Source organism: Vipera berus (genome assembly GCF_964194415.1).
Source record: "Vipera berus genome assembly, chromosome: 5".
Taxonomy (NCBI): Eukaryota; Metazoa; Chordata; class Lepidosauria; order Squamata; family Viperidae; genus Vipera; species Vipera berus.
In genome coordinates this window covers 103,465,578-103,477,161 of record NC_138207.1, presented here as the reverse complement: position 1 = coordinate 103,477,161, position 11,584 = coordinate 103,465,578, and positions in this window count along the sequence as shown.

Below are 11,584 nucleotides of genomic sequence, written 5' to 3'. Positions count from 1 at the left end.
CTATTTTTCTACTTGCATTTTTTACGTGCTTTCGAACTGCTAGGTTGGCAGAAGCTGGGACGAGTAACAGGCGCTCACTCTGCTACGCGGCCCTCGGGATTCGACCCGCCAAACTGCCGACCTTCTGATCGACAAGCTCAGCGTCCTAACCCACTGAGCCACCACGTCCCTTGTATTGCTTGAATGGTCAACCTCAAATATTTGGGAGGCTTTTTCACTGTAAAGTTCAGAAACCGAATTGAAGGGTCTAAATTTGTATTCGAGAGGCTGGCGCGGGAGGGAAAAAAAAACGGCAGAGGCTGGTGGCGGAGTCGAGAGAGGGATCTATAGTTCTATATCTGTGCATTTGTTTTTTCTTTCTTTTCTAGCGATTGCCATTGTTGGCATTTTCTACAAGGACTTCCACACCGCTGAGTTTACTTTCATCCTTCTGATGCGTTTCTGGTATAATTAACACAGAGAAGGTCCAGCTTGCCACACCAATAGCAATGTTGCTATTCTTCTAGATGCCAATCAGGAAGCTGAACTCTTCTTTCTGTTCCTTGCCTGGCATCGGGATAATAGGGTTACGTCTGAATTCATAATGATGGGTTGCTGAATGGACCTGTTTGCTGGGCGAGGCTGGCAGGGATCTCAGCCTGCAGAAATTAATTGGGCATAACTTCAGATCAGCTTTGCATGTTGCACACATTAAAGGCTTCGCGTTCAATGCACGTGATTTTTTTTTTATTAACTTACTTAAAAGTGAAAAGTGAAAAAAAAACCCCTTCCAAGTTAACTTTTTATTATTATTAGCGTGGCTGTCAACAGCTGCTTTAGAAGAGTTGACGATGATAATAGGATTGCCTCTGCCTATACTTGATGTGAAACATTCCAAGTTAGGAATTTCTAGTGTAATCGAGCCATTAGCATGAGCAATAGCGACAGCGTTTAGACTTATATGCCGCTTGATAGTGTTTTACAGCCCTCCCTAAGCGGGTTAAAGAGTCAGCCTATTTGCCCTCAGCAATCTGGCTCCTCGTTTTACTGACCCCGGAAGGATGGAAGGCAGAGTAAAACCTTAAGCCGGTCAGGATCGAACTCCAGGCTGTGGACAGAGTTTTGCCTAGAATACTGCAATCCAACACCCAGCACCACCACGGCACTTTCCACATTAATGAAATATAGTACAATAAAATTTATTAGCATGGGTCCTTGGTCCTCTCTCAACTAATTTTCTTGCAGATTTTTCAGTACCAAGTGAGGTAAATAATCAGCGCCATTTATTAAAACATACGAAGAACGGCTGCAGGACGTGGGTTCGGCTAGTCTAAAGAAAAGACATAAGGGTGACATCATAGCAGTGTTCCAGTATTTGAGGGTTTGCCACAAAGAAGAGGGGGGGTCACATTATTCTCCAAAGCACCAGAGGGCAGGACAAGATCCAACAGATGGAAACTGATCAAGGAGAGAAGCAACCTGGAATTAAGGAGAAACTTCCTAACAGTGAGGACAATTAACCAGTGGAACAGCTTGCCACCAGAAGTTGTGGGCGCTCCATCACTGCAGATTTTTAAGAAGAGGCTGGACAGTCACTTGTCTGAGCTGGTATAGGCTCTCCTGCCTGAGCAGGGGGCTGGACTAGAAGACCTCCAAGGTCCCTTCCAGCTCTATTCTATTCTTAGATTTACATTATCGCCATACTGATGATTGTGTAATATTGGACATTCTCATTCTAATAGCCATTAGAGCAATACTTTCTGCACGGGATGGTTATTCTACTTCTATTTGGAGGTCTTTGTATTTTGGGATTTCCCCCCCCCCTCTCATGTATCTGAAGCTAACTTTTGAAATCGCCATGGCTTGTTGTGAATCTTGCTTTGTGCCAGGAGTGTCTTCTGCTGATGAGTAGAGATCAGTAAAGATAATTCAGGCCTGATGCTCAAAAGGTGATGGGAGAGATAATCCAAAGACTTAGCTGGCAGGGCAAAAACAGTCCAAACTGAATGTCAATCTTGGCAGTTTATCAACATTAGAACATTTCCTACTTACGTGATAGGCATGACTTGGCTTGGTGTAATTACAGTTCTTACCTAGAGTACACCGGGAGCAATTACAGAACAGGCTGCTTCTGCTATTTTGGTTCTAATTGCCATCGTTCTGCTTAATGATCCAACTGATGGATGCCATGATATAGCTAAGGGATTTCTGCAGTGGTGGGATTCAAATAGGGGGACAACCGGTTCTCTGTGTGGATGCCGCTTCCGGAAGTCCATTCTGGGCCTGGGCACAAAAAATTAGCTACCGGTTCTGCCAAAGTGGTGCGAACTGGCTGATTCCCACCACTGGATAGATAGATAGATAGATAGATAGATAGATAGATAGATAGATAGATAGATAGATAGATAGATGATAGATAGATCATAGATAATATAGATTGATAGATGGATGATAGATAGATGATAAAACAGGATAGATAGATAGATAGATAGATAGATAGATAGATAGATAGATAGATAGATAGATAGATGATAAAACCGGATAGATGATAGATAGATAGATAGATAGATAGATAGATAGATAGATAGATAGATAGATAGATAGATAGATAGATAGATAGATGATAGATAGATAGATCATAGATAATATAGATGATTGATAGATGGATGATAGATAGATAGAGATAATATAGATAGATGATTGATGGATGATATATATAGATAGATTTTAGATATATGATAAAACAGATTAGATGGATAGATAGATAGATAGATAGATAGATAGATAGATAGATAGATAGATAGATAGATAGATAGATAGATGATAGATAGATAGATAGAGTGAGTGAGTGAGTGAGTGAGTGAGTGAGTGAGTGAGTGAGTAATGGGATTGAAATAGGTGAACAACCAGTTCTCTGCACGGATGCTGCTTCTGGAAGTCCCATTCTGGGCCTGGGGAACAAATAATTAGCTACCAGTTCTGCCGAAGTGGTGCAAAGCGGTTGAATCCCACCACCAGGTTTCTGAGACCATCATCCAAGCTTATAAGCACCGCGTGCTCCATCCTGGATTGGGCCATTTCATTCCCCCCCAAAAGTAATTATTCACGCGTTTTGAACGCCTGGTTTGTAAAAGTTATTCAGCCCATTTGTCCTTCACCCTGTGCCTCTTTGGAAGAAGGGTGGGTCCTCTTTCCAGCTGCCCACGCCCTTGGCGAGGCGAGGCAGCTGCAGAGAAGTCAAGGTGTACAATGCAAATTAGATGAGCCATTTGTAATTACCTTGTGCAATTTGCTGGCACCCAGATGAGTTTCTAAGACTCACGTGGCCGACGGTTCTCGCTCTTTGCATATGCAACCGTGGAAAGAGGCCATTATCGGCAGTGACTCGTTGTTTATAAATAGAAAAAAAGTGAAACAGCTTAGTGACACATCTTCCTGAATGCACACACCAAAAAAGAAAAAAAAATGTTCGAGGTGCCTTTTCCTACTACTTCGGTAATTCCTGAATCTTACCGGATAATTATATAGAAACAAATTACCTGGGGATACTTTAATATTCTACTATTAATTAACTGCATTAAGTTGGGTGCTATTAGAAAGTTTAAGGTCTATGGAGAGTCTCAGTCATCCAAGTCACGGTTGTCCCAAAGATGCTTTTTTCAAAAGGCAACTGGATTTCCTGTTGTTGTTTTTTCTCAAAGACGCTTCACTTCTCAGAACTGAAGAAGCTTCTTGGATGAGAAGTGAAACGTCTTCAGGGAAAAAAGTAGAAAGTCCAGTTGTCTTTTGAAAAAGCTCCTTTGGGACAATTATAATGTTGAATTTCTCATTAGCAAGCAATGGTTGAATTGCCCTAGCTTCCTCCCTCCCTCCCTCCCTCCCTCCCTCCCTCCCTCCCTCCCTCCCTCCCTCCCTCCCTTCCTCCCTTCCTTCCTTCCTTCCTTCCTGTACTGGATCCATTAAATAAGATACCAATTTGATGTTAGCATTGTTTTGAACAATATCTTTAAATAATGAATGAAAGCTAATTAGGGCTGCAGCAATGATTTCCTAAGACTCTGAAAACAATCCAAGCCAAGCCAAGAAATAGATATAAATGGTGGGATCTAACAAGGGCTGAAGCAACATGGATCACAGTGGGTGCAGTCTTCCTAGAAAGATCTTTGCCATTATTATTATTATTATTATTATTATTATTATTATCATTATTATTATTATTATTAATTTTATTTGTATACCGCCCTTCTCCCGAAGGACTCAGGGCGGTGAACAGGGCAATACATGTTAAAAAGACAGAATACAAAAATTAAAAAAGATTAAACAAAGTACCCAGAACTCTTAAATAGGTTAAAACACATTTAATAGTAATAAAAACCCAACCCCATCCCATCAGGCCAGGCCAGCTTGTTCAAAGAGATACGTCTTGAATCTAATTTCCTTAAAGGGATATTCCAAGATTGGTCAATAGGAACTCTATGCAACATTCTTACACTTGTTAGAGAAAGAAGTAGAGCAGAGAATCACAGCTAGAAAGAAAACAGCTGGAATGTTGAATATTGCACTATAAATGCATGATGTAAGAAAGAGGGACGTGACTGAGTAAAAATAAATGTGTCATTATAAGCTTGATGTTGACTCAGCCTTCCATCCTTCCGAGGTAGGTAAAATGAGGACCCAGATTGTTGGGGGTAATAAGCTGACTTTGTAATAATGCCGCTTGGGGGGGGGCGAAAGCCCTAATAAGCAGGCATATACATAGAATGAAGCACATTTGATTTGTGCTTCTTAGATTGTAAGCCGCCCTGAGTCTTCGGAGAAGGGCGGGATATAAATGGGATTAAAAAAAAATGTGTGGGAAGGTGACAGCAGGGCTATTAGTTGGACATAAGTTCTAGATCAACTCTGAAACTAGTTCCACAGTAGCTTTTGTTGGCCAATGCTTCCCACCACTTAAGTAGAAAGTTCCACGCGTGGGAGAGAACAACTATGGAGAACACTTCAGCTAAAGGGAGGGACCACCGTGTGTGTTTTTGTCAACCCAGGACATGACTGATACCAGCTTTGGCTTACAAAGACGTACAGGTGGGAATGAAATTGACTTGGGATATTATTATTTTTTTTACAACACTCATTTAATTATTTGAACTTTATGCATTTGGTCTGTGCCCCATCGCTCTGCTTTCACGAGCTTTGGAGGAAGCTAATCCAAAACCCTGGCACAATGCAGGGCACGGAAAAATATTCTGAGACATCACAGCGGAATTGCAAGGAAGAAAACCTGCTTTAACAATTTAGATAACACAAAGGCTGTTGCGCAAAAACGTTTAGCAGTGTTAAAATAATAATTGTTGGAAGAGTAATACAATTCTCCCTTCAGTCAATAATAATTTCAAACATATGTGGCCATTTCTCTCTCTCTCTCTCTCTCTCTCTCTCTCTCTCTCTCTCTCTCTCTCTCTCTCTCTCTCTCTCTCTCTCTCTCTCTCTCTCTCTCTCATCTATTACCTATGTTACTTATCTTACCTATCTACCCTTTCTTTCTTTCTTTCTTTCTTTCTTTCTTTCTTTCTTTCTTTCTCTTTCTTTCTTTCTTTCTTTCTTTCTTTCTCTTTCTCTTTCTTTCTTTCTTTCTTTCTTTCTTTCTTTCTTTCTTTCTTTCTTTCTTTCTTTCTTTCTTTCTTATTTCTAACTATCACCTATCTATCATCTATCTATCTATCTATCTATCTATCTATCTATCTATCTATCTATCTATCTATCTATTTATCTATCCATCCATCCATCCATCATCTATCATCTCTCTCTCTTCTTCTCTAGCTCTTTCATAGAAAAATTCAGTAGTACACAATTTTTTCAGCATGGGAGATTTAGATGTGTCAAATAATAATTTATATTTCTCAGCCAATAGTTAATAGTTAATTTAGTTAATAGCTCAGCCAACAGTTAACAGTTAATAGCATGAAGACTCTGCTTTTTAGAATATTTTAAACAGAGTTCGTAACAGTTTTCTTTTTCCTTTTAACCTCCCGCTGTATTAAATTCTCTAAAAGTAACCAGAAACTTTCCAGTACATATTTACAGTCAGATTGTCTTAATTTAACCTTTCCTTCTTGCCATAGAGAAAGCAAAAATGAAAACAAGGAAATAATCTTGGTTTGGTTTGGTTCTTCTTCTTGGATCTCTTGCTTTTTAGAAACGAGATGAAACAATGAACTTAAGAGGTTCTGAGGAAGTCAGGAAGATATCTGCCGAACTGGAACAATATGGAAAGATGGACCACGTTCTCCAGAAAACTAGGTCCCACGCACCAAGTTCCACAAAAACGTGTAGATATTATGTGAAATCAGAAATTCAAGAGTGCTAGGGAGAAAGGTATTTTTGGTAAAAAAAATAATTCCCTAAAGAATTTTAATTGTACAACGAGGTGAGAATAATTGAAGAATACCCATGATCAGTCTGAAACTCACTAAACCTCACATCCTATTTAAAAATGGTTGAAATAATCTGAGTTACATATCACTAAGAAACTGATCATTTGAGAGTCACTCCTAATATCTACATAATACATTTTACCCGTCAACATCAAAAGTAACAGACATTAATTTTTCGAGTTCTCATTGTCTATTCAGTGCCACCTCAGTTATGATAGATGGACAGAGACTCTTAAATGACGAACAGCAATGAGTGATGTGTATTTAGGTATTCACAACACACATCATGTGCCAATGACCTGTGCAAGGCAACACTGGACCAGTTTTTCTGGTATTACATAATGTGCGTACTCGCCATTCTGAACACTGCTGAATGATCGGCAACATCATTAAAGAGATGGCAGAGAAGCTTAATTATTTCTGTCTGTATCTATGCAATCAGCGGAGCACATAAGCCAACCAAAGCCCTTCAAAAGATCCTAATGGTCTCCTGCTTAGGTGGGGGGTTGACTAGATGACCTACAAGGTCCCTTCCAACTCTGTTATTCTATTCTATTCTATTCCATTCCATTCCATTCCATTCCATTCCATTCCATTCCATTCCATTCCATTCTATTCTATTCTATTCTATTCTATTCTATTCTATTCTATTCTATTCTATTCTATTCTATTCTATTCTATTCTTCTATTCTATTCTTCATATCATCTCTACTTCTATTCCATTCTATTCCATTCCATTCCATTCCATTCCATTCCATTCCATTCCATTCCATTCCATTCCATTCCATTCCATTCCATTCCATTCTATTCTATTATTCTATTCTATTCTTCATATCATTACTCTACTTCTATTCCATTCCATTCCATTCTATTCTATTCCATTCTTCAATCCTCTATTCTATTCTATTCTGTTCTGTTCTGTTCTATTCTAGATGAACAATGCTCTGTCATCAGTTACTCAGAGAAAGAAATATCTATCAAGTTCTTGTTGTTGTTAGTTGCGAAGTCATGTCCGACCCATCGCGACCCTATGGACAATGTTCCTCCAGGCCTTCCTGTCCTCTACCATCTTCTGGAGTCCATTTAGGCTCACGCCTACCGCTTCAGTGACTCCATCCAGCCACCTCATTCTCTGTCGTCCCCTTCTTCTCTTGCCCTCAACCTTTCCCAGCATTAGGCTCTCCTCCAGTGAGTCCTTCCTTCTCATTAGGTGGCCAAAGGATTTGAGTTTTAGCTTCAGGATCTGGCCTTCTAAAGAGCAGTCAGGGTTGATCTCCTCTAGGACTGACCGGTTGGATCGCCTTGCAGTCCAAGGGACTCGCAGGAGTCTTCTCCAGCACCAGAGTTCAAAGGCTTCAATTCTTTGGCGCTCAGCCTTCCTTATGGTCCAACTTTCACTGCCATACATTGCAACTGGGAAGACCACAGCCTTGACTATACGCACTTTTGTTGACAGGTTGATGTCTCTGCTTTTTAGATCTATCAAGTACCCTACTCTTTTTTCCCCCCATTGTGACACCTCTTTCTGGGACACTAATCCCAAATGATTATTATTCTATTCTATTCTATTCTATTCTATTCTATTCTATTCTATTATTCTATTCTATTCTATTCTATTCTATTCTATTCTATTCTATTCTATTCTATTCTATTCTATTCTATTCTATTCTATTCCATTCCATTCCATTCCATTCCATTCCATTCCATTCCATTCCATTCCATTCCATTCATGCTGGCTGAGGAATTCTGGGAGTTGAAGTCCATGAGTCATAAAGGGCCGAGTTTGAAGACTCCTGCTGTAACTAATCGGATGTCACCTTGGGAGGCCTGGTGGCGCAGTGGTTAGAATGCAGCATTGCAGGCTAATTCTGCTGACTGCCAGGGGTTCAATCTTCATCCGCTCAAGGTTGACCCAGCCTTGCATCTTCCGAGGTTGGTAAAACGAGGACCCAGATTGTTGGAGGGAGATATGCTGACTCTGTAAACCGCTTAGAGAGGGCGGTAAAGCACCGTGAAGCGGCATATAAGTCTAAGTGCTATTGCTATTGCCATACTGTACTATCTGAAAGTAGAGAAGGCCCCATTGGGGAATAAATAGGCCATGAAAAATCTAGGTTAATATTTAACCTTTATAATAATCCATGTACTAACCTTCGTATAATCTGGGTTAACATTTAACCTTCACAAGATGAAAGAAACATCCAGCTGCAGAGGGCAATAAGCTTACTTCCAAATGAAGGCAAATATACATGTCCCGGGATAATGTTGTAGGATCCAATCTGGGTCCGTCAGCCATCCTGAAGCCCATCCTTGGCGGACTTCTCTCTCTCACCAGAAACTGTGAATAAACATATGGTTGATGATGCTCTGAAGGTGGTCACCATATGGTTGGGGTTTTTCTTCCTCCCTAGGATTTCAAAATTGGGATTAGCAGTGTACTGGAGACCTAAAGAGGGAGAAAGGAGGAAATCTCTGTGAAACGTAAACCACATCACGAAAGAGGAGGATATTTCTACGACGGCTGGGATCACCGTCGCTCAAGGAGTAGTCTTCTCGATGGCCAGGCTGTGAAAACAAAGCTTTGGAAAAAGGATGATAAGAAGACAATGTACATGTCTTGGCAACTTGGACTTGAAGCACCATCTCCTCCTCAACCCCCCTCCACCCCCGAATAAATTTGTTATTTTATTCCGAAAGTTAAAATACAAACTCCAACGTGGGAAAAGAAATCTTACAAAAAAGAAACGAAGCTAAACAAAACATTTAAATAAGTGCAATAGAAAAGCAAAGAAAAAAGACACTTGTACACATATTATCTCCCCTAGTTGAAATCAATAGCAAACTTCAAAGCCCTTTGTTAACCATCTATTATTCCATTTAACGCATACAAAGTCTACAGCGGTTTCTCATCCGCCACAAATCACTACAATTTTCAATTCTGATCCACCCAGGAGCAACTATCCTCACTTAATTCTTAATAATAAAACTTTTCCTTAAGATTTTGATTGGGATCAAAAAAAAAAAACATCTCATTTCCCCAGAGTCGTAAGTCTCTTTTGTAATTATCTCCTCAAGCTGCAGCATCTTAAAAAAGTTTTGGAGAAAACTTAACTTCAAACGAGGGGCACCATCCTCGTTCTGGTTCCATAATAGCCCAGATGAAAAGACACTATATATTTTTTTCCTCCCCCCCCCCCTTGATTTCAGGAGTGAAAATAATCGCTGACAATTGTTTCTTATTGTTGGGAGACTTGGTCTATTTCAAATTTTTATTAGTTTATCAGGATATAAAATACAAACAAAAATGAAAATAATGGGAAACTAGGAGAGGAACAAGGGAAGAGGAGAGAATGCTAGAAGGGGGAAAAGATTTTTTTTTTAAAAAAAGCCTCCATTTCCAACTCTTTTTAGTGCAGTAGAATAAGGTAATAACATACAGCCTCATTTTTCACTTTTACATAGTAATATACCCAAGTGATTTCTATAACAACAAACCTACCTAATCAGAAAAAGTTTCATTTTTCCTCATCCCTAGCAGAAAATCCAGAAGCAGTTTCCAAATGGAAACAAAATTCTACACATTTCCTTTTTGAATAAAGCAATCAATTTAGCCATCTCTACGTTTCTCCTTGCTGTGGGAAATAATATATACTGTATTTCTGTTTGCACTTATTAATCTTGACTGATTAACCATGATTACTATTAACAAAATTCACTATGCTTATTAAGATTCTTTAACCTTAATGGGGGAAAAAACCCAGCTTTCTTTACATCCATTTTTGAAACTCTATAAAGTTAGAAATGATATATTAGAATTTATCAGCTTTAGAAATATCCTTGTTGAGAGATTTGTAAGAAAAGGGGATCCCCCCCCCCCGCACCTTATTCAAGCCTACAAGAGGAATTTGGAACAAATCATGGTTTGTCTCAAAAATGTTAAGCATAGGCAGGACTTTTAAAAATGCAATGTATTTGCAGGCAGTTTGTTTTGACTTCTGGCTGCAATTCCAGCGCAGTCAATTTATAAAAAGAACGTTTCACTTTTTCGTTTCTTTACTCTGAGCCTTATCATCATTTCACCTGATACACAGATTACATAGCTGCAAGGAAAAAGTGGCCTGTTTCTTTCTTGCCTAAGCCAACATCCGGTGAAATCACAAATTTTTGTGCAGGGAGACAGGCTAAACACGACAGTTCATCATTTTAGAGGGCTGTGGCTTGGCAAAATTGGACAATTCCTGCACTGCATAATTAAATGCACTTGACTGTACAGGATGAATCCAGCCCTCGATTTACAAGCTTGTTCAAAGTTACAACTATGCTGAAAAAGTTAGACTTAAGGCTATTTTTCATACTTATGACCGTCGCAGCTTCCCCAGGGTCACCTGATCAAAATTCAGATGCTTGGCAACTGACTCGTACTTATGACGGTTGCAGTGTCCCGGAGCTCACCTGATCCCCTTTTGCGACCTTCTGACAAAGTCCATGGGGAAGTCGGATTCAGTTAACAACCGGGTCACTAACTGAACAATTGCAGTGATTCACTTACCAACGGTGGGCAGAGAGTTTGTAAAATGGGGGCAAAACTCAACGTCTCACTTAGTAACCAAAATTGGGGGCTCAGTTGTAGTTTTAAGTCAAGGACAACTTGTCTTGCAATGATTTTTCTTCGCATCAAATCAGAAACAGAAGCTTGGAGATGTACAAAACAGCTGCCCGGGGGATCGATCCAATTATTTTTCCAAATTTATTTAGGAAAAAGAAAAGTAACATGAGCAAAAAAATGAGAAATGCTTTCCAGTTTACAAGAAGGTATATAAACATCTAGCCATAGTCAATCTGATTTTGTTTAAAAAAATACAAAATAACGACATGAACGCCTGATATACAGGTTTCATTTGAATACATATTTATTAGATAAATATTAGGTTGTCACATCATCTAACTACATACAATTTTGCAAGACTAAAAATCACAATTGTTTCTCTGACCAGTTTTAAAGTATGAAATGATTGGAATTGTACTGTACATACAATGTACAAACAAAGACAAATGGCCATTTTTGCATGTTAATTCAGATTGTACTTTTTTTTTATTCTCATTCTGATCACGATATCAAAAAATTGTACAAAGTATGAATTTGGTTACAATCTTTTTTTATTATTATTATTTAA